This window comes from Pleurodeles waltl, unplaced genomic scaffold (genome assembly GCF_031143425.1).
Source record: "Pleurodeles waltl isolate 20211129_DDA unplaced genomic scaffold, aPleWal1.hap1.20221129 scaffold_107, whole genome shotgun sequence".
NCBI classification, from domain to species: Eukaryota; Metazoa; Chordata; class Amphibia; order Caudata; family Salamandridae; genus Pleurodeles; species Pleurodeles waltl.
The window spans coordinates 366,567-387,139 of record NW_027149815.1 but is presented as its reverse complement, the minus strand read 5'-3'; the positions used below and the strand labels follow the sequence as shown (position 1 = coordinate 387,139).

General features: G+C 43.6%; 25 non-coding genes across 25 annotated transcripts; 15 read left to right on the top strand and 10 right to left on the bottom strand.

Moving 5' to 3' along the window:
- Positions 1–735: 735 nt before the first annotated feature.
- Positions 736–821, top strand: TRNAY-GUA (transfer RNA tyrosine (anticodon GUA)). The gene is given in 2 exon segments: positions 736–772; positions 786–821. It is a non-coding gene; the product is annotated as a tRNA-Tyr (tRNA).
- Positions 822–1,266: 445 nt separating this feature from the next.
- Positions 1,267–1,339, bottom strand: TRNAM-CAU (transfer RNA methionine (anticodon CAU)). Its single transcript has one exon. It is a non-coding gene; the product is annotated as a tRNA-Met (tRNA).
- A 674-nt stretch (positions 1,340–2,013) lies between these two features.
- On the top strand, positions 2,014–2,085 carry TRNAA-AGC (transfer RNA alanine (anticodon AGC)). Its single transcript has one exon. It is a non-coding gene; the product is annotated as a tRNA-Ala (tRNA).
- A 786-nt stretch (positions 2,086–2,871) lies between these two features.
- TRNAY-GUA (transfer RNA tyrosine (anticodon GUA)) lies at positions 2,872–2,957 on the top strand. Its single transcript is given in 2 exon segments — positions 2,872–2,908; positions 2,922–2,957. It is a non-coding gene; the product is annotated as a tRNA-Tyr (tRNA).
- Positions 2,958–3,402: 445 nt separating this feature from the next.
- On the bottom strand, positions 3,403–3,475 carry TRNAM-CAU (transfer RNA methionine (anticodon CAU)). Its single transcript has one exon. It is a non-coding gene; the product is annotated as a tRNA-Met (tRNA).
- A 674-nt stretch (positions 3,476–4,149) lies between these two features.
- TRNAA-AGC (transfer RNA alanine (anticodon AGC)) lies at positions 4,150–4,221 on the top strand. Its single transcript has one exon. It is a non-coding gene; the product is annotated as a tRNA-Ala (tRNA).
- A 786-nt stretch (positions 4,222–5,007) lies between these two features.
- Positions 5,008–5,093, top strand: TRNAY-GUA (transfer RNA tyrosine (anticodon GUA)). Its single transcript is given in 2 exon segments — positions 5,008–5,044; positions 5,058–5,093. It is a non-coding gene; the product is annotated as a tRNA-Tyr (tRNA).
- A 445-nt stretch (positions 5,094–5,538) lies between these two features.
- Positions 5,539–5,611, bottom strand: TRNAM-CAU (transfer RNA methionine (anticodon CAU)). Its single transcript has one exon. It is a non-coding gene; the product is annotated as a tRNA-Met (tRNA).
- Positions 5,612–6,285: 674 nt separating this feature from the next.
- TRNAA-AGC (transfer RNA alanine (anticodon AGC)) lies at positions 6,286–6,357 on the top strand. Its single transcript has one exon. It is a non-coding gene; the product is annotated as a tRNA-Ala (tRNA).
- Positions 6,358–7,673: 1,316 nt separating this feature from the next.
- On the bottom strand, positions 7,674–7,746 carry TRNAM-CAU (transfer RNA methionine (anticodon CAU)). Its single transcript has one exon. It is a non-coding gene; the product is annotated as a tRNA-Met (tRNA).
- Positions 7,747–8,420: 674 nt separating this feature from the next.
- On the top strand, positions 8,421–8,492 carry TRNAA-AGC (transfer RNA alanine (anticodon AGC)). The gene has a single exon. It is a non-coding gene; the product is annotated as a tRNA-Ala (tRNA).
- Positions 8,493–9,278: 786 nt separating this feature from the next.
- Positions 9,279–9,364, top strand: TRNAY-GUA (transfer RNA tyrosine (anticodon GUA)). Its single transcript is given in 2 exon segments — positions 9,279–9,315; positions 9,329–9,364. It is a non-coding gene; the product is annotated as a tRNA-Tyr (tRNA).
- A 445-nt stretch (positions 9,365–9,809) lies between these two features.
- TRNAM-CAU (transfer RNA methionine (anticodon CAU)) lies at positions 9,810–9,882 on the bottom strand. Its single transcript has one exon. It is a non-coding gene; the product is annotated as a tRNA-Met (tRNA).
- Positions 9,883–10,556: 674 nt separating this feature from the next.
- On the top strand, positions 10,557–10,628 carry TRNAA-AGC (transfer RNA alanine (anticodon AGC)). Its single transcript has one exon. It is a non-coding gene; the product is annotated as a tRNA-Ala (tRNA).
- A 1,316-nt stretch (positions 10,629–11,944) lies between these two features.
- On the bottom strand, positions 11,945–12,017 carry TRNAM-CAU (transfer RNA methionine (anticodon CAU)). Its single transcript has one exon. It is a non-coding gene; the product is annotated as a tRNA-Met (tRNA).
- Positions 12,018–12,691: 674 nt separating this feature from the next.
- On the top strand, positions 12,692–12,763 carry TRNAA-AGC (transfer RNA alanine (anticodon AGC)). The gene has a single exon. It is a non-coding gene; the product is annotated as a tRNA-Ala (tRNA).
- A 786-nt stretch (positions 12,764–13,549) lies between these two features.
- TRNAY-GUA (transfer RNA tyrosine (anticodon GUA)) lies at positions 13,550–13,635 on the top strand. The gene is given in 2 exon segments: positions 13,550–13,586; positions 13,600–13,635. It is a non-coding gene; the product is annotated as a tRNA-Tyr (tRNA).
- A 445-nt stretch (positions 13,636–14,080) lies between these two features.
- TRNAM-CAU (transfer RNA methionine (anticodon CAU)) lies at positions 14,081–14,153 on the bottom strand. Its single transcript has one exon. It is a non-coding gene; the product is annotated as a tRNA-Met (tRNA).
- Positions 14,154–14,827: 674 nt separating this feature from the next.
- TRNAA-AGC (transfer RNA alanine (anticodon AGC)) lies at positions 14,828–14,899 on the top strand. Its single transcript has one exon. It is a non-coding gene; the product is annotated as a tRNA-Ala (tRNA).
- Positions 14,900–16,215: 1,316 nt separating this feature from the next.
- TRNAM-CAU (transfer RNA methionine (anticodon CAU)) lies at positions 16,216–16,288 on the bottom strand. Its single transcript has one exon. It is a non-coding gene; the product is annotated as a tRNA-Met (tRNA).
- A 674-nt stretch (positions 16,289–16,962) lies between these two features.
- TRNAA-AGC (transfer RNA alanine (anticodon AGC)) lies at positions 16,963–17,034 on the top strand. The gene has a single exon. It is a non-coding gene; the product is annotated as a tRNA-Ala (tRNA).
- A 786-nt stretch (positions 17,035–17,820) lies between these two features.
- TRNAY-GUA (transfer RNA tyrosine (anticodon GUA)) lies at positions 17,821–17,906 on the top strand. Its single transcript is given in 2 exon segments — positions 17,821–17,857; positions 17,871–17,906. It is a non-coding gene; the product is annotated as a tRNA-Tyr (tRNA).
- Positions 17,907–18,351: 445 nt separating this feature from the next.
- TRNAM-CAU (transfer RNA methionine (anticodon CAU)) lies at positions 18,352–18,424 on the bottom strand. The gene has a single exon. It is a non-coding gene; the product is annotated as a tRNA-Met (tRNA).
- A 674-nt stretch (positions 18,425–19,098) lies between these two features.
- Positions 19,099–19,170, top strand: TRNAA-AGC (transfer RNA alanine (anticodon AGC)). Its single transcript has one exon. It is a non-coding gene; the product is annotated as a tRNA-Ala (tRNA).
- A 1,316-nt stretch (positions 19,171–20,486) lies between these two features.
- Positions 20,487–20,559, bottom strand: TRNAM-CAU (transfer RNA methionine (anticodon CAU)). The gene has a single exon. It is a non-coding gene; the product is annotated as a tRNA-Met (tRNA).
- Positions 20,560–20,573: the final 14 nt, after the last annotated feature.

Below are 20,573 nucleotides of genomic sequence, written 5' to 3'. Positions count from 1 at the left end.
TGAGTAAGGAAGTGAGATGTCATGCAGCTGGTGCCAGAACCCCACTTTCTTCGCCTTGCAAAACCTTTTGAAATGGGGCTATCTCATTTCCCGTGTTTATAGAAAAAAATAATCTTGCTTCCATAAGAAACCAAAGTGGTGATTTATCTTGGCATTCTTAGTATAGAAAACGGGCACAGCTGTCTTGGTCATTTATTTGAATTCTTCCTCTAAACCAGAGACTCTTACCAGAAGGTTTAAGAAAAACAGAATGTTTTCTTCATCCTAATCCCTTCTGAATGGTCCATTAATCTACTGGTTTTGCTTTTCCAGTTCCTTTCACAGAAGCATTAAAAATGCATGTTCTTCATGCTCCGTACGGAGTAATGACTCTCCTAACTTTCTGTCCTTTCCTTCATGTTCCCATGCTGTCATCCTTTTGCCAGAAATGCTTCCAAAGGGCTGTGGATTCCTCGGCCCCATGCCCTTTCAGGAAAACTCCTTTCTGTAGGATTTCTAATTCTAGGTCCCCTGCTTTCCTTCACGCCAGCACAGCACATTCAGGTAGGTAAGCAGTCCCCCTTTATGGTGATAAGATGTAGCTGAGAATGCACTCTAGGAAGTGGCAATTTGTAGAGCAAGCTGCAGGTCATATTCATGATTTTCAAGATTAGACTGCAGTACTCCCACCCCACTCCCGCCGCAACCATTATTGAAAGAAAGATGAATGCAGCATGGAAAGCTGTACTGCCTAATCCTCCGATAGCTCAGTTGGGAGAGCGGAGGACTGTAGTGGAGAAACAGAAATCCTTAGGTCGCTGGTTCAAATCCGGCTCGGAGGAGTTTCCCCTTTTTTGTTTTCCATAGCTGCTTTCTCTCTTGTTAAAACATTATGTGCCCCTCTGATTGAGAAACATTTCCCTAGCTCCAAATAAATGCTAGGACAGAAGGGTAGACTTCTTCTGCTTTCCAATGAAATTGACCACATAGTCATTTCTGAGGGATGTTGGAAGAGAAATAAACAAGGACCTGCAGATCAGAATTCATTCCAAAGCCTTGACTAAATATATGAAGGCACTTGGAAGACTTCCAGTTTCATTGTACCAAGGTAGATGTTTCGGCAGCCGAACCAGCTAAAACTCACCTACAATGAGTGGCCATGGATATGAAAGAGGGAATCTACAAAGACACCAACTCCTTAAAACTGAGCAAGATGCAATGTGGAGGAATAGTTTACAGATTTGGAGAAAATCTGAGATGTTTCTCTTGACAAAAGAAACACTGCAATGCCCTCTCTGAGGATCGAACTCAGGACCTTCAGATTATGAGACTGACGCGCTGCCTACTGCGCTAAGAAGGCTGCTTGAAACCGCTAACAAATGCGTCTACACACCATGAAGAGGGAAGGTAGCAAAAATGCTGTTCTCATGTTGGAATATCAATACACTTCGGTTGCCTCGCTGGATTAAAATCGTCTGCAGTTATAATGGTCAGAAGACTGCTCTTTCCCAGTGCTTAAACCCACACCCCATACATTTAGCCATGCAAAAGAAATCAGGGCATACCATTCACCTCTCTAAGAAAGATCGTGCCATTTTTTCCTCCACATAACTGAGAATGAAATGGACTAAAACCCAGAATTAACATGCCGCCCCTAGCCGTAGATGCATCTAGATCTCAACACTGTACATGCTAATGTAACATAGCTGTGTGTCCTGCAAAAAGAGCAGGGGTACCTTAAGTCATCTCACAAGATGTGGAAACAGCACTCAACCATATCCTTCTTTGATGTATCCTGAACCAGTTGCCTTGAATACTCTGGCTTTTTTCGATTGCATCTAGCTGTTGTGTGTGGGGAATTATTCATTCTAGAGTCAACCTTATTCCATAAAAAACGGTGCTAGAAAATCCAGCTGTAAATCATATGGAATTCCACACCTGACGCTTCCCATTCCAGTGTCATATGTGGTGAATGTACATTCAATAGAATTCCAGGTTTCCATGCGTGGAGCAAGGTCTCCCTCTACAGGATGTGGGGATGTAGCTCAGTGGTAGAGCGCATGCTTAGCATGTATGAGGCCCCGGGTTCAATCCCCGGCATCTCCAGCTTTTCGCCATGCTAATCTTGCCTTTTGACAGATAGCTAGGCTGGCATCATGAGTAAGGAAGTGAGATGTCATGCAGCTGGTGCCAGAACCCCACTTTCTTCGCCTTGCAAAACCTTTTGAAATGGGGCTATCTCATTTCCCGTGTTTATAGAAAAAAATAATCTTGCTTCCATAAGAAACCAAAGTGGTGATTTATCTTGGCATTCTTAGTATAGAAAACGGGCACAGCTGTCTTGGTCATTTATTTGAATTCTTCCTCTAAACCAGAGACTCTTACCAGAAGGTTTAAGAAAAACAGAATGTTTTCTTCATCCTAATCCCTTCTGAATGGTCCATTAATCTACTGGTTTTGCTTTTCCAGTTCCTTTCACAGAAGCATTAAAAATGCATGTTCTTCATGCTCCGTACGGAGTAATGACTCTCCTAACTTTCTGTCCTTTCCTTCATGTTCCCATGCTGTCATCCTTTTGCCAGAAATGCTTCCAAAGGGCTGTGGATTCCTCGGCCCCATGCCCTTTCAGGAAAACTCCTTTCTGTAGGATTTCTAATTCTAGGTCCCCTGCTTTCCTTCACGCCAGCACAGCACATTCAGGTAGGTAAGCAGTCCCCCTTTATGGTGATAAGATGTAGCTGAGAATGCACTCTAGGAAGTGGCAATTTGTAGAGCAAGCTGCAGGTCATATTCATGATTTTCAAGATTAGACTGCAGTACTCCCACCCCACTCCCGCCGCAACCATTATTGAAAGAAAGATGAATGCAGCATGGAAAGCTGTACTGCCTAATCCTCCGATAGCTCAGTTGGGAGAGCGGAGGACTGTAGTGGAGAAACAGAAATCCTTAGGTCGCTGGTTCAAATCCGGCTCGGAGGAGTTTCCCCTTTTTTGTTTTCCATAGCTGCTTTCTCTCTTGTTAAAACATTATGTGCCCCTCTGATTGAGAAACATTTCCCTAGCTCCAAATAAATGCTAGGACAGAAGGGTAGACTTCTTCTGCTTTCCAATGAAATTGACCACATAGTCATTTCTGAGGGATGTTGGAAGAGAAATAAACAAGGACCTGCAGATCAGAATTCATTCCAAAGCCTTGACTAAATATATGAAGGCACTTGGAAGACTTCCAGTTTCATTGTACCAAGGTAGATGTTTCGGCAGCCGAACCAGCTAAAACTCACCTACAATGAGTGGCCATGGATATGAAAGAGGGAATCTACAAAGACACCAACTCCTTAAAACTGAGCAAGATGCAATGTGGAGGAATAGTTTACAGATTTGGAGAAAATCTGAGATGTTTCTCTTGACAAAAGAAACACTGCAATGCCCTCTCTGAGGATCGAACTCAGGACCTTCAGATTATGAGACTGACGCGCTGCCTACTGCGCTAAGAAGGCTGCTTGAAACCGCTAACAAATGCGTCTACACACCATGAAGAGGGAAGGTAGCAAAAATGCTGTTCTCATGTTGGAATATCAATACACTTCGGTTGCCTCGCTGGATTAAAATCGTCTGCAGTTATAATGGTCAGAAGACTGCTCTTTCCCAGTGCTTAAACCCACACCCCATACATTTAGCCATGCAAAAGAAATCAGGGCATACCATTCACCTCTCTAAGAAAGATCGTGCCATTTTTTCCTCCACATAACTGAGAATGAAATGGACTAAAACCCAGAATTAACATGCCGCCCCTAGCCGTAGATGCATCTAGATCTCAACACTGTACATGCTAATGTAACATAGCTGTGTGTCCTGCAAAAAGAGCAGGGGTACCTTAAGTCATCTCACAAGATGTGGAAACAGCACTCAACCATATCCTTCTTTGATGTATCCTGAACCAGTTGCCTTGAATACTCTGGCTTTTTTCGATTGCATCTAGCTGTTGTGTGTGGGGAATTATTCATTCTAGAGTCAACCTTATTCCATAAAAAACGGTGCTAGAAAATCCAGCTGTAAATCATATGGAATTCCACACCTGACGCTTCCCATTCCAGTGTCATATGTGGTGAATGTACATTCAATAGAATTCCAGGTTTCCATGCGTGGAGCAAGGTCTCCCTCTACAGGATGTGGGGATGTAGCTCAGTGGTAGAGCGCATGCTTAGCATGTATGAGGCCCCGGGTTCAATCCCCGGCATCTCCAGCTTTTCGCCATGCTAATCTTGCCTTTTGACAGATAGCTAGGCTGGCATCATGAGTAAGGAAGTGAGATGTCATGCAGCTGGTGCCAGAACCCCACTTTCTTCGCCTTGCAAAACCTTTTGAAATGGGGCTATCTCATTTCCCGTGTTTATAGAAAAAAATAATCTTGCTTCCATAAGAAACCAAAGTGGTGATTTATCTTGGCATTCTTAGTATAGAAAACGGGCACAGCTGTCTTGGTCATTTATTTGAATTCTTCCTCTAAACCAGAGACTCTTACCAGAAGGTTTAAGAAAAACAGAATGTTTTCTTCATCCTAATCCCTTCTGAATGGTCCATTAATCTACTGGTTTTGCTTTTCCAGTTCCTTTCACAGAAGCATTAAAAATGCATGTTCTTCATGCTCCGTACGGAGTAATGACTCTCCTAACTTTCTGTCCTTTCCTTCATGTTCCCATGCTGTCATCCTTTTGCCAGAAATGCTTCCAAAGGGCTGTGGATTCCTCGGCCCCATGCCCTTTCAGGAAAACTCCTTTCTGTAGGATTTCTAATTCTAGGTCCCCTGCTTTCCTTCACGCCAGCACAGCACATTCAGGTAGGTAAGCAGTCCCCCTTTATGGTGATAAGATGTAGCTGAGAATGCACTCTAGGAAGTGGCAATTTGTAGAGCAAGCTGCAGGTCATATTCATGATTTTCAAGATTAGACTGCAGTACTCCCACCCCACTCCCGCCGCAACCATTATTGAAAGAAAGATGAATGCAGCATGGAAAGCTGTACTGCCTAATCCTCCGATAGCTCAGTTGGGAGAGCGGAGGACTGTAGTGGAGAAACAGAAATCCTTAGGTCGCTGGTTCAAATCCGGCTCGGAGGAGTTTCCCCTTTTTTGTTTTCCATAGCTGCTTTCTCTCTTGTTAAAACATTATGTGCCCCTCTGATTGAGAAACATTTCCCTAGCTCCAAATAAATGCTAGGACAGAAGGGTAGACTTCTTCTGCTTTCCAATGAAATTGACCACATAGTCATTTCTGAGGGATGTTGGAAGAGAAATAAACAAGGACCTGCAGATCAGAATTCATTCCAAAGCCTTGACTAAATATATGAAGGCACTTGGAAGACTTCCAGTTTCATTGTACCAAGGTAGATGTTTCGGCAGCCGAACCAGCTAAAACTCACCTACAATGAGTGGCCATGGATATGAAAGAGGGAATCTACAAAGACACCAACTCCTTAAAACTGAGCAAGATGCAATGTGGAGGAATAGTTTACAGATTTGGAGAAAATCTGAGATGTTTCTCTTGACAAAAGAAACACTGCAATGCCCTCTCTGAGGATCGAACTCAGGACCTTCAGATTATGAGACTGACGCGCTGCCTACTGCGCTAAGAAGGCTGCTTGAAACCGCTAACAAATGCGTCTACACACCATGAAGAGGGAAGGTAGCAAAAATGCTGTTCTCATGTTGGAATATCAATACACTTCGGTTGCCTCGCTGGATTAAAATCGTCTGCAGTTATAATGGTCAGAAGACTGCTCTTTCCCAGTGCTTAAACCCACACCCCATACATTTAGCCATGCAAAAGAAATCAGGGCATACCATTCACCTCTCTAAGAAAGATCGTGCCATTTTTTCCTCCACATAACTGAGAATGAAATGGACTAAAACCCAGAATTAACATGCCGCCCCTAGCCGTAGATGCATCTAGATCTCAACACTGTACATGCTAATGTAACATAGCTGTGTGTCCTGCAAAAAGAGCAGGGGTACCTTAAGTCATCTCACAAGATGTGGAAACAGCACTCAACCATATCCTTCTTTGATGTATCCTGAACCAGTTGCCTTGAATACTCTGGCTTTTTTCGATTGCATCTAGCTGTTGTGTGTGGGGAATTATTCATTCTAGAGTCAACCTTATTCCATAAAAAACGGTGCTAGAAAATCCAGCTGTAAATCATATGGAATTCCACACCTGACGCTTCCCATTCCAGTGTCATATGTGGTGAATGTACATTCAATAGAATTCCAGGTTTCCATGCGTGGAGCAAGGTCTCCCTCTACAGGATGTGGGGATGTAGCTCAGTGGTAGAGCGCATGCTTAGCATGTATGAGGCCCCGGGTTCAATCCCCGGCATCTCCAGCTTTTCGCCATGCTAATCTTGCCTTTTGACAGATAGCTAGGCTGGCATCATGAGTAAGGAAGTGAGATGTCATGCAGCTGGTGCCAGAACCCCACTTTCTTCGCCTTGCAAAACCTTTTGAAATGGGGCTATCTCATTTCCCGTGTTTATAGAAAAAAATAATCTTGCTTCCATAAGAAACCAAAGTGGTGATTTATCTTGGCATTCTTAGTATAGAAAACGGGCACAGCTGTCTTGGTCATTTATTTGAATTCTTCCTCTAAACCAGAGACTCTTACCAGAAGGTTTAAGAAAAACAGAATGTTTTCTTCATCCTAATCCCTTCTGAATGGTCCATTAATCTACTGGTTTTGCTTTTCCAGTTCCTTTCACAGAAGCATTAAAAATGCATGTTCTTCATGCTCCGTACGGAGTAATGACTCTCCTAACTTTCTGTCCTTTCCTTCATGTTCCCATGCTGTCATCCTTTTGCCAGAAATGCTTCCAAAGGGCTGTGGATTCCTCGGCCCCATGCCCTTTCAGGAAAACTCCTTTCTGTAGGATTTCTAATTCTAGGTCCCCTGCTTTCCTTCACGCCAGCACAGCACATTCAGGTAGGTAAGCAGTCCCCCTTTATGGTGATAAGATGTAGCTGAGAATGCACTCTAGGAAGTGGCAATTTGTAGAGCAAGCTGCAGGTCATATTCATGATTTTCAAGATTAGACTGCAGTACTCCCACCCCACTCCCGCCGCAACCATTATTGAAAGAAAGATGAATGCAGCATGGAAAGCTGTACTGCCTAATCCTCCGATAGCTCAGTTGGGAGAGCGGAGGACTGTAGTGGAGAAACAGAAATCCTTATGTCGCTGGTTCAATCCGGCTCGGAGGAGTTTCCCCTTTTTTGTTTTCCATAGCTGCTTTCTCTCTTGTTAAAACATTATGTGCCCCTCTGATTGAGAAACATTTCCCTAGCTCCAAATAAATGCTAGGACAGAAGGGTAGACTTCTTCTGCTTTCCAATGAAATTGACCACATAGTCATTTCTGAGGGATGTTGGAAGAGAAATAAACAAGGACCTGCAGATCAGAATTCATTCCAAAGCCTTGACTAAATATATGAAGGCACTTGGAAGACTTCCAGTTTCATTGTACCAAGGTAGATGTTTCGGCAGCCGAACCAGCTAAAACTCACCTACAATGAGTGGCCATGGATATGAAAGAGGGAATCTACAAAGACACCAACTCCTTAAAACTGAGCAAGATGCAATGTGGAGGAATAGTTTACAGATTTGGAGAAAATCTGAGATGTTTCTCTTGACAAAAGAAACACTGCAATGCCCTCTCTGAGGATCGAACTCAGGACCTTCAGATTATGAGACTGACGCGCTGCCTACTGCGCTAAGAAGGCTGCTTGAAACCGCTAACAAATGCGTCTACACACCATGAAGAGGGAAGGTAGCAAAAATGCTGTTCTCATGTTGGAATATCAATACACTTCGGTTGCCTCGCTGGATTAAAATCGGCTGCAGTTATAATGGTCAGAAGACTGCTCTTTCCCAGTGCTTAAACCCACACCCCATACATTTAGCCATGCAAAAGAAATCAGGGCATACCATTCACCTCTCTAAGAAAGATCGTGCCATTTTTTCCTCCACATAACTGAGAATGAAATGGACTAAAACCCAGAATTAACATGCCGCCCCTAGCCGTAGATGCATCTAGATCTCAACACTGTACATGCTAATGTAACATAGCTGTGTGTCCTGCAAAAAGAGCAGGGGTACCTTAAGTCATCTCACAAGATGTGGAAACAGCACTCAACCATATCCTTCTTTGATGTATCCTGAACCAGTTGCCTTGAATACTCTGGCTTTTTTCGATTGCATCTAGCTGTTGTGTGTGGGGAATTATTCATTCTAGAGTCAACCTTATTCCATAAAAAACGGTGCTAGAAAATCCAGCTGTAAATCATATGGAATTCCACACCTGACGCTTCCCATTCCAGTGTCATATGTGGTGAATGTACATTCAATAGAATTCCAGGTTTCCATGCGTGGAGCAAGGTCTCCCTCTACAGGATGTGGGGATGTAGCTCAGTGGTAGAGCGCATGCTTAGCATGTATGAGGCCCCGGGTTCAATCCCCGGCATCTCCAGCTTTTCGCCATGCTAATCTTGCCTTTTGACAGATAGCTAGGCTGGCATCATGAGTAAGGAAGTGAGATGTCATGCAGCTGGTGCCAGAACCCCACTTTCTTCGCCTTGCAAAACCTTTTGAAATGGGGCTATCTCATTTCCCGTGTTTATAGAAAAAAATAATCTTGCTTCCATAAGAAACCAAAGTGGTGATTTATCTTGGCATTCTTAGTATAGAAAACGGGCACAGCTGTCTTGGTCATTTATTTGAATTCTTCCTCTAAACCAGAGACTCTTACCAGAAGGTTTAAGAAAAACAGAATGTTTTCTTCATCCTAATCCCTTCTGAATGGTCCATTAATCTACTGGTTTTGCTTTTCCAGTTCCTTTCACAGAAGCATTAAAAATGCATGTTCTTCATGCTCCGTACGGAGTAATGACTCTCCTAACTTTCTGTCCTTTCCTTCATGTTCCCATGCTGTCATCCTTTTGCCAGAAATGCTTCCAAAGGGCTGTGGATTCCTCGGCCCCATGCCCTTTCAGGAAAACTCCTTTCTGTAGGATTTCTAATTCTAGGTCCCCTGCTTTCCTTCACGCCAGCACAGCACATTCAGGTAGGTAAGCAGTCCCCCTTTATGGTGATAAGATGTAGCTGAGAATGCACTCTAGGAAGTGGCAATTTGTAGAGCAAGCTGCAGGTCATATTCATGATTTTCAAGATTAGACTGCAGTACTCCCACCCCACTCCCGCCGCAACCATTATTGAAAGAAAGATGAATGCAGCATGGAAAGCTGTACTGCCTAATCCTCCGATAGCTCAGTTGGGAGAGCGGAGGACTGTAGTGGAGAAACAGAAATCCTTAGGTCGCTGGTTCAAATCCGGCTCGGAGGAGTTTCCCCTTTTTTGTTTTCCATAGCTGCTTTCTCTCTTGTTAAAACATTATGTGCCCCTCTGATTGAGAAACATTTCCCTAGCTCCAAATAAATGCTAGGACAGAAGGGTAGACTTCTTCTGCTTTCCAATGAAATTGACCACATAGTCATTTCTGAGGGATGTTGGAAGAGAAATAAACAAGGACCTGCAGATCAGAATTCATTCCAAAGCCTTGACTAAATATATGAAGGCACTTGGAAGACTTCCAGTTTCATTGTACCAAGGTAGATGTTTCGGCAGCCGAACCAGCTAAAACTCACCTACAATGAGTGGCCATGGATATGAAAGAGGGAATCTACAAAGACACCAACTCCTTAAAACTGAGCAAGATGCAATGTGGAGGAATAGTTTACAGATTTGGAGAAAATCTGAGATGTTTCTCTTGACAAAAGAAACACTGCAATGCCCTCTCTGAGGATCGAACTCAGGACCTTCAGATTATGAGACTGACGCGCTGCCTACTGCGCTAAGAAGGCTGCTTGAAACCGCTAACAAATGCGTCTACACACCATGAAGAGGGAAGGTAGCAAAAATGCTGTTCTCATGTTGGAATATCAATACACTTCGGTTGCCTCGCTGGATTAAAATCGTCTGCAGTTATAATGGTCAGAAGACTGCTCTTTCCCAGTGCTTAAACCCACACCCCATACATTTAGCCATGCAAAAGAAATCAGGGCATACCATTCACCTCTCTAAGAAAGATCGTGCCATTTTTTCCTCCACATAACTGAGAATGAAATGGACTAAAACCCAGAATTAACATGCCGCCCCTAGCCGTAGATGCATCTAGATCTCAACACTGTACATGCTAATGTAACATAGCTGTGTGTCCTGCAAAAAGAGCAGGGGTACCTTAAGTCATCTCACAAGATGTGGAAACAGCACTCAACCATATCCTTCTTTGATGTATCCTGAACCAGTTGCCTTGAATACTCTGGCTTTTTTCGATTGCATCTAGCTGTTGTGTGTGGGGAATTATTCATTCTAGAGTCAACCTTATTCCATAAAAAACGGTGCTAGAAAATCCAGCTGTAAATCATATGGAATTCCACACCTGACGCTTCCCATTCCAGTGTCATATGTGGTGAATGTACATTCAATAGAATTCCAGGTTTCCATGCGTGGAGCAAGGTCTCCCTCTACAGGATGTGGGGATGTAGCTCAGTGGTAGAGCGCATGCTTAGCATGTATGAGGCCCCGGGTTCAATCCCCGGCATCTCCAGCTTTTCGCCATGCTAATCTTGCCTTTTGACAGATAGCTAGGCTGGCATCATGAGTAAGGAAGTGAGATGTCATGCAGCTGGTGCCAGAACCCCACTTTCTTCGCCTTGCAAAACCTTTTGAAATGGGGCTATCTCATTTCCCGTGTTTATAGAAAAAAATAATCTTGCTTCCATAAGAAACCAAAGTGGTGATTTATCTTGGCATTCTTAGTATAGAAAACGGGCACAGCTGTCTTGGTCATTTATTTGAATTCTTCCTCTAAACCAGAGACTCTTACCAGAAGGTTTAAGAAAAACAGAATGTTTTCTTCATCCTAATCCCTTCTGAATGGTCCATTAATCTACTGGTTTTGCTTTTCCAGTTCCTTTCACAGAAGCATTAAAAATGCATGTTCTTCATGCTCCGTACGGAGTAATGACTCTCCTAACTTTCTGTCCTTTCCTTCATGTTCCCATGCTGTCATCCTTTTGCCAGAAATGCTTCCAAAGGGCTGTGGATTCCTCGGCCCCATGCCCTTTCAGGAAAACTCCTTTCTGTAGGATTTCTAATTCTAGGTCCCCTGCTTTCCTTCACGCCAGCACAGCACATTCAGGTAGGTAAGCAGTCCCCCTTTATGGTGATAAGATGTAGCTGAGAATGCACTCTAGGAAGTGGCAATTTGTAGAGCAAGCTGCAGGTCATATTCATGATTTTCAAGATTAGACTGCAGTACTCCCACCCCACTCCCGCCGCAACCATTATTGAAAGAAAGATGAATGCAGCATGGAAAGCTGTACTGCCTAATCCTCCGATAGCTCAGTTGGGAGAGCGGAGGACTGTAGTGGAGAAACAGAAATCCTTATGTCGCTGGTTCAATCCGGCTCGGAGGAGTTTCCCCTTTTTTGTTTTCCATAGCTGCTTTCTCTCTTGTTAAAACATTATGTGCCCCTCTGATTGAGAAACATTTCCCTAGCTCCAAATAAATGCTAGGACAGAAGGGTAGACTTCTTCTGCTTTCCAATGAAATTGACCACATAGTCATTTCTGAGGGATGTTGGAAGAGAAATAAACAAGGACCTGCAGATCAGAATTCATTCCAAAGCCTTGACTAAATATATGAAGGCACTTGGAAGACTTCCAGTTTCATTGTACCAAGGTAGATGTTTCGGCAGCCGAACCAGCTAAAACTCACCTACAATGAGTGGCCATGGATATGAAAGAGGGAATCTACAAAGACACCAACTCCTTAAAACTGAGCAAGATGCAATGTGGAGGAATAGTTTACAGATTTGGAGAAAATCTGAGATGTTTCTCTTGACAAAAGAAACACTGCAATGCCCTCTCTGAGGATCGAACTCAGGACCTTCAGATTATGAGACTGACGCGCTGCCTACTGCGCTAAGAAGGCTGCTTGAAACCGCTAACAAATGCGTCTACACACCATGAAGAGGGAAGGTAGCAAAAATGCTGTTCTCATGTTGGAATATCAATACACTTCGGTTGCCTCGCTGGATTAAAATCGGCTGCAGTTATAATGGTCAGAAGACTGCTCTTTCCCAGTGCTTAAACCCACACCCCATACATTTAGCCATGCAAAAGAAATCAGGGCATACCATTCACCTCTCTAAGAAAGATCGTGCCATTTTTTCCTCCACATAACTGAGAATGAAATGGACTAAAACCCAGAATTAACATGCCGCCCCTAGCCGTAGATGCATCTAGATCTCAACACTGTACATGCTAATGTAACATAGCTGTGTGTCCTGCAAAAAGAGCAGGGGTACCTTAAGTCATCTCACAAGATGTGGAAACAGCACTCAACCATATCCTTCTTTGATGTATCCTGAACCAGTTGCCTTGAATACTCTGGCTTTTTTCGATTGCATCTAGCTGTTGTGTGTGGGGAATTATTCATTCTAGAGTCAACCTTATTCCATAAAAAACGGTGCTAGAAAATCCAGCTGTAAATCATATGGAATTCCACACCTGACGCTTCCCATTCCAGTGTCATATGTGGTGAATGTACATTCAATAGAATTCCAGGTTTCCATGCGTGGAGCAAGGTCTCCCTCTACAGGATGTGGGGATGTAGCTCAGTGGTAGAGCGCATGCTTAGCATGTATGAGGCCCCGGGTTCAATCCCCGGCATCTCCAGCTTTTCGCCATGCTAATCTTGCCTTTTGACAGATAGCTAGGCTGGCATCATGAGTAAGGAAGTGAGATGTCATGCAGCTGGTGCCAGAACCCCACTTTCTTCGCCTTGCAAAACCTTTTGAAATGGGGCTATCTCATTTCCCGTGTTTATAGAAAAAAATAATCTTGCTTCCATAAGAAACCAAAGTGGTGATTTATCTTGGCATTCTTAGTATAGAAAACGGGCACAGCTGTCTTGGTCATTTATTTGAATTCTTCCTCTAAACCAGAGACTCTTACCAGAAGGTTTAAGAAAAACAGAATGTTTTCTTCATCCTAATCCCTTCTGAATGGTCCATTAATCTACTGGTTTTGCTTTTCCAGTTCCTTTCACAGAAGCATTAAAAATGCATGTTCTTCATGCTCCGTACGGAGTAATGACTCTCCTAACTTTCTGTCCTTTCCTTCATGTTCCCATGCTGTCATCCTTTTGCCAGAAATGCTTCCAAAGGGCTGTGGATTCCTCGGCCCCATGCCCTTTCAGGAAAACTCCTTTCTGTAGGATTTCTAATTCTAGGTCCCCTGCTTTCCTTCACGCCAGCACAGCACATTCAGGTAGGTAAGCAGTCCCCCTTTATGGTGATAAGATGTAGCTGAGAATGCACTCTAGGAAGTGGCAATTTGTAGAGCAAGCTGCAGGTCATATTCATGATTTTCAAGATTAGACTGCAGTACTCCCACCCCACTCCCGCCGCAACCATTATTGAAAGAAAGATGAATGCAGCATGGAAAGCTGTACTGCCTAATCCTCCGATAGCTCAGTTGGGAGAGCGGAGGACTGTAGTGGAGAAACAGAAATCCTTAGGTCGCTGGTTCAAATCCGGCTCGGAGGAGTTTCCCCTTTTTTGTTTTCCATAGCTGCTTTCTCTCTTGTTAAAACATTATGTGCCCCTCTGATTGAGAAACATTTCCCTAGCTCCAAATAAATGCTAGGACAGAAGGGTAGACTTCTTCTGCTTTCCAATGAAATTGACCACATAGTCATTTCTGAGGGATGTTGGAAGAGAAATAAACAAGGACCTGCAGATCAGAATTCATTCCAAAGCCTTGACTAAATATATGAAGGCACTTGGAAGACTTCCAGTTTCATTGTACCAAGGTAGATGTTTCGGCAGCCGAACCAGCTAAAACTCACCTACAATGAGTGGCCATGGATATGAAAGAGGGAATCTACAAAGACACCAACTCCTTAAAACTGAGCAAGATGCAATGTGGAGGAATAGTTTACAGATTTGGAGAAAATCTGAGATGTTTCTCTTGACAAAAGAAACACTGCAATGCCCTCTCTGAGGATCGAACTCAGGACCTTCAGATTATGAGACTGACGCGCTGCCTACTGCGCTAAGAAGGCTGCTTGAAACCGCTAACAAATGCGTCTACACACCATGAAGAGGGAAGGTAGCAAAAATGCTGTTCTCATGTTGGAATATCAATACACTTCGGTTGCCTCGCTGGATTAAAATCGTCTGCAGTTATAATGGTCAGAAGACTGCTCTTTCCCAGTGCTTAAACCCACACCCCATACATTTAGCCATGCAAAAGAAATCAGGGCATACCATTCACCTCTCTAAGAAAGATCGTGCCATTTTTTCCTCCACATAACTGAGAATGAAATGGACTAAAACCCAGAATTAACATGCCGCCCCTAGCCGTAGATGCATCTAGATCTCAACACTGTACATGCTAATGTAACATAGCTGTGTGTCCTGCAAAAAGAGCAGGGGTACCTTAAGTCATCTCACAAGATGTGGAAACAGCACTCAACCATATCCTTCTTTGATGTATCCTGAACCAGTTGCCTTGAATACTCTGGCTTTTTTCGATTGCATCTAGCTGTTGTGTGTGGGGAATTATTCATTCTAGAGTCAACCTTATTCCATAAAAAACGGTGCTAGAAAATCCAGCTGTAAATCATATGGAATTCCACACCTGACGCTTCCCATTCCAGTGTCATATGTGGTGAATGTACATTCAATAGAATTCCAGGTTTCCATGCGTGGAGCAAGGTCTCCCTCTACAGGATGTGGGGATGTAGCTCAGTGGTAGAGCGCATGCTTAGCATGTATGAGGCCCCGGGTTCAATCCCCGGCATCTCCAGCTTTTCGCCATGCTAATCTTGCCTTTTGACAGATAGCTAGGCTGGCATCATGAGTAAGGAAGTGAGATGTCATGCAGCTGGTGCCAGAACCCCACTTTCTTCGCCTTGCAAAACCTTTTGAAATGGGGCTATCTCATTTCCCGTGTTTATAGAAAAAAATAATCTTGCTTCCATAAGAAACCAAAGTGGTGATTTATCTTGGCATTCTTAGTATAGAAAACGGGCACAGCTGTCTTGGTCATTTATTTGAATTCTTCCTCTAAACCAGAGACTCTTACCAGAAGGTTTAAGAAAAACAGAATGTTTTCTTCATCCTAATCCCTTCTGAATGGTCCATTAATCTACTGGTTTTGCTTTTCCAGTTCCTTTCACAGAAGCATTAAAAATGCATGTTCTTCATGCTCCGTACGGAGTAATGACTCTCCTAACTTTCTGTCCTTTCCTTCATGTTCCCATGCTGTCATCCTTTTGCCAGAAATGCTTCCAAAGGGCTGTGGATTCCTCGGCCCCATGCCCTTTCAGGAAAACTCCTTTCTGTAGGATTTCTAATTCTAGGTCCCCTGCTTTCCTTCACGCCAGCACAGCACATTCAGGTAGGTAAGCAGTCCCCCTTTATGGTGATAAGATGTAGCTGAGAATGCACTCTAGGAAGTGGCAATTTGTAGAGCAAGCTGCAGGTCATATTCATGATTTTCAAGATTAGACTGCAGTACTCCCACCCCACTCCCGCCGCAACCATTATTGAAAGAAAGATGAATGCAGCATGGAAAGCTGTACTGCCTAATCCTCCGATAGCTCAGTTGGGAGAGCGGAGGACTGTAGTGGAGAAACAGAAATCCTTATGTCGCTGGTTCAATCCGGCTCGGAGGAGTTTCCCCTTTTTTGTTTTCCATAGCTGCTTTCTCTCTTGTTAAAACATTATGTGCCCCTCTGATTGAGAAACATTTCCCTAGCTCCAAATAAATGCTAGGACAGAAGGGTAGACTTCTTCTGCTTTCCAATGAAATTGACCACATAGTCATTTCTGAGGGATGTTGGAAGAGAAATAAACAAGGACCTGCAGATCAGAATTCATTCCAAAGCCTTGACTAAATATATGAAGGCACTTGGAAGACTTCCAGTTTCATTGTACCAAGGTAGATGTTTCGGCAGCCGAACCAGCTAAAACTCACCTACAATGAGTGGCCATGGATATGAAAGAGGGAATCTACAAAGACACCAACTCCTTAAAACTGAGCAAGATGCAATGTGGAGGAATAGTTTACAGATTTGGAGAAAATCTGAGATGTTTCTCTTGACAAAAGAAACACTGCAATGCCCTCTCTGAGGATCGAACTCAGGACCTTCAGATTATGAGACTGACGCGCTGCCTACTGCGCTAAGAAGGCTGCTTGAAACCGCTAACAAATGCGTCTACACACCATGAAGAGGGAAGGTAGCAAAAATGCTGTTCTCATGTTGGAATATCAATACACTTCGGTTGCCTCGCTGGATTAAAATCGGCTGCAGTTATAATGGTCAGAAGACTGCTCTTTCCCAGTGCTTAAACCCACACCCCATACATTTAGCCATGCAAAAGAAATCAGGGCATACCATTCACCTCTCTAAGAAAGATCGTGCCATTTTTTCCTCCACATAACTGAGAATGAAATGGACTAAAACCCAGAATTAACATGCCGCCCCTAGCCGTAGATGCATCTAGATCTCAACACTGTACATGCTAATGTAACATAGCTGTGTGTCCTGCAAAAAGAGCAGGGGTACCTTAAGTCATCTCACAAGATGTGGAAACAGCACTCAACCATATCCTTCTTTGATGTATCCTGAACCAGTTGCCTTGAATACTCTGGCTTTTTTCGATTGCATCTAGCTGTTGTGTGTGGGGAATTATTCATTCTAGAGTCAACCTTATTCCATAAAAAACGGTGCTAGAAAATCCAGCTGTAAATCATATGGAAATCCACACCTGACGCTTCCCATTCCAGTGTCATATGTGGTGAATGTACATTCAATAGAATTCCAGGTTTCCATGCGTGGAGCAAGGTCTCCCTCTACAGGATGTGGGGATGTAGCTCAGTGGTAGAGCGCATGCTTAGCATGTATGAGGCCCCGGGTTCAATCCCCGGCATCTCCAGCTTTTCGCCATGCTAATCTTGCCTTTTGACAGATAGCTAGGCTGGCATCATGAGTAAGGAAGTGAGATGTCATGCAGCTGGTGCCAGAACCCCACTTTCTTCGCCTTGCAAAACCTTTTGAAATGGGGCTATCTCATTTCCCGTGTTTATAGAAAAAAATAATCTTGCTTCCATAAGAAACCAAAGTGGTGATTTATCTTGGCATTCTTAGTATAGAAAACGGGCACAGCTGTCTTGGTCATTTATTTGAATTCTTCCTCTAAACCAGAGACTCTTACCAGAAGGTTTAAGAAAAACAGAATGTTTTCTTCATCCTAATCCCTTCTGAATGGTCCATTAATCTACTGGTTTTGCTTTTCCAGTTCCTTTCACAGAAGCATTAAAAATGCATGTTCTTCATGCTCCGTACGGAGTAATGACTCTCCTAACTTTCTGTCCTTTCCTTCATGTTCCCATGCTGTCATCCTTTTGCCAGAAATGCTTCCAAAGGGCTGTGGATTCCTCGGCCCCATGCCCTTTCAGGAAAACTCCTTTCTGTAGGATTTCTAATTCTAGGTCCCCTGCTTTCCTTCACGCCAGCACAGCACATTCAGGTAGGTAAGCAGTCCCCCTTTATGGTGATAAGATGTAGCTGAGAATGCACTCTAGGAAGTGGCAATTTGTAGAGCAAGCTGCAGGTCATATTCATGATTTTCAAGATTAGACTGCAGTACTCCCACCCCACTCCCGCCGCAACCATTATTGAAAGAAAGATGAATGCAGCATGGAAAGCTGTACTGCCTAATCCTCCGATAGCTCAGTTGGGAGAGCGGAGGACTGTAGTGGAGAAACAGAAATCCTTAGGTCGCTGGTTCAAATCCGGCTCGGAGGAGTTTCCCCTTTTTTGTTTTCCATAGCTGCTTTCTCTCTTGTTAAAACATTATGTGCCCCTCTGATTGAGAAACATTTCCCTAGCTCCAAATAAATGCTAGGACAGAAGGGTAGACTTCTTCTGCTTTCCAATGAAATTGACCACATAGTCATTTCTGAGGGATGTTGGAAGAGAAATAAACAAGGACCTGCAGATCAGAATTCATTCCAAAGCCTTGACTAAATATATGAAGGCACTTGGAAGACTTCCAGTTTCATTGTACCAAGGTAGATGTTTCGGCAGCCGAACCAGCTAAAACTCACCTACAATGAGTGGCCATGGATATGAAAGAGGGAATCTACAAAGACACCAACTCCTTAAAACTGAGCAAGATGCAATGTGGAGGAATAGTTTACAGATTTGGAGAAAATCTGAGATGTTTCTCTTGACAAAAGAAACACTGCAATGCCCTCTCTGAGGATCGAACTCAGGACCTTCAGATTATGAGACTGACGCGCTGCCTACTGCGCTAAGAAGGCTGCTTGAAACCGCTAACAAATGCGTCTACACACCATGAAGAGGGAAGGTAGCAAAAATGCTGTTCTCATGTTGGAATATCAATACACTTCGGTTGCCTCGCTGGATTAAAATCGTCTGCAGTTATAATGGTCAGAAGACTGCTCTTTCCCAGTGCTTAAACCCACACCCCATACATTTAGCCATGCAAAAGAAATCAGGGCATACCATTCACCTCTCTAAGAAAGATCGTGCCATTTTTTCCTCCACATAACTGAGAATGAAATGGACTAAAACCCAGAATTAACATGCCGCCCCTAGCCGTAGATGCATCTAGATCTCAACACTGTACATGCTAATGTAACATAGCTGTGTGTCCTGCAAAAAGAGCAGGGGTACCTTAAGTCATCTCACAAGATGTGGAAACAGCACTCAACCATATCCTTCTTTGATGTATCCTGAACCAGTTGCCTTGAATACTCTGGCTTTTTTCGATTGCATCTAGCTGTTGTGTGTGGGGAATTATTCATTCTAGAGTCAACCTTATTCCATAAAAAACGGTGCTAGAAAATCCAGCTGTAAATCATATGGAATTCCACACCTGACGCTTCCCATTCCAGTGTCATATGTGGTGAATGTACATTCAATAGAATTCCAGGTTTCCATGCGTGGAGCAAGGTCTCCCTCTACAGGATGTGGGGATGTAGCTCAGTGGTAGAGCGCATGCTTAGCATGTATGAGGCCCCGGGTTCAATCCCCGGCATCTCCAGCTTTTCGCCATGCTAATCTTGCCTTTTGACAGATAGCTAGGCTGGCATCATGAGTAAGGAAGTGAGATGTCATGCAGCTGGTGCCAGAACCCCACTTTCTTCGCCTTGCAAAACCTTTTGAAATGGGGCTATCTCATTTCCCGTGTTTATAGAAAAAAATAATCTTGCTTCCATAAGAAACCAAAGTGGTGATTTATCTTGGCATTCTTAGTATAGAAAACGGGCACAGCTGTCTTGGTCATTTATTTGAATTCTTCCTCTAAACCAGAGACTCTTACCAGAAGGTTTAAGAAAAACAGAATGTTTTCTTCATCCTAATCCCTTCTGAATGGTCCATTAATCTACTGGTTTTGCTTTTCCAGTTCCTTTCACAGAAGCATTAAAAATGCATGTTCTTCATGCTCCGTACGGAGTAATGACTCTCCTAACTTTCTGTCCTTTCCTTCATGTTCCCATGCTGTCATCCTTTTGCCAGAAATGCTTCCAAAGGGCTGTGGATTCCTCGGCCCCATGCCCTTTCAGGAAAACTCCTTTCTGTAGGATTTCTAATTCTAGGTCCCCTGCTTTCCTTCACGCCAGCACAGCACATTCAGGTAGGTAAGCAGTCCCCCTTTATGGTGATAAGATGTAGCTGAGAATGCACTCTAGGAAGTGGCAATTTGTAGAGCAAGCTGCAGGTCATATTCATGATTTTCAAGATTAGACTGCAGTACTCCCACCCCACTCCCGCCGCAACCATTATTGAAAGAAAGATGAATGCAGCATGGAAAGCTGTACTGCCTAATCCTCCGATAGCTCAGTTGGGAGAGCGGAGGACTGTAGTGGAGAAACAGAAATCCTTATGTCGCTGGTTCAATCCGGCTCGGAGGAGTTTCCCCTTTTTTGTTTTCCATAGCTGCTTTCTCTCTTGTTAAAACATTATGTGCCCCTCTGATTGAGAAACATTTCCCTAGCTCCAAATAAATGCTAGGACAGAAGGGTAGACTTCTTCTGCTTTCCAATGAAATTGACCACATAGTCATTTCTGAGGGATGTTGGAAGAGAAATAAACAAGGACCTGCAGATCAGAATTCATTCCAAAGCCTTGACTAAATATATGAAGGCACTTGGAAGACTTCCAGTTTCATTGTACCAAGGTAGATGTTTCGGCAGCCGAACCAGCTAAAACTCACCTACAATGAGTGGCCATGGATATGAAAGAGGGAATCTACAAAGACACCAACTCCTTAAAACTGAGCAAGATGCAATGTGGAGGAATAGTTTACAGATTTGGAGAAAATCTGAGATGTTTCTCTTGACAAAAGAAACACTGCAATGCCCTCTCTGAGGATCGAACTCAGGACCTTCAGATTATGAGACTGACGCGCTGCCTACTGCGCTAAGAAGGCTGCTTGAAACCGCT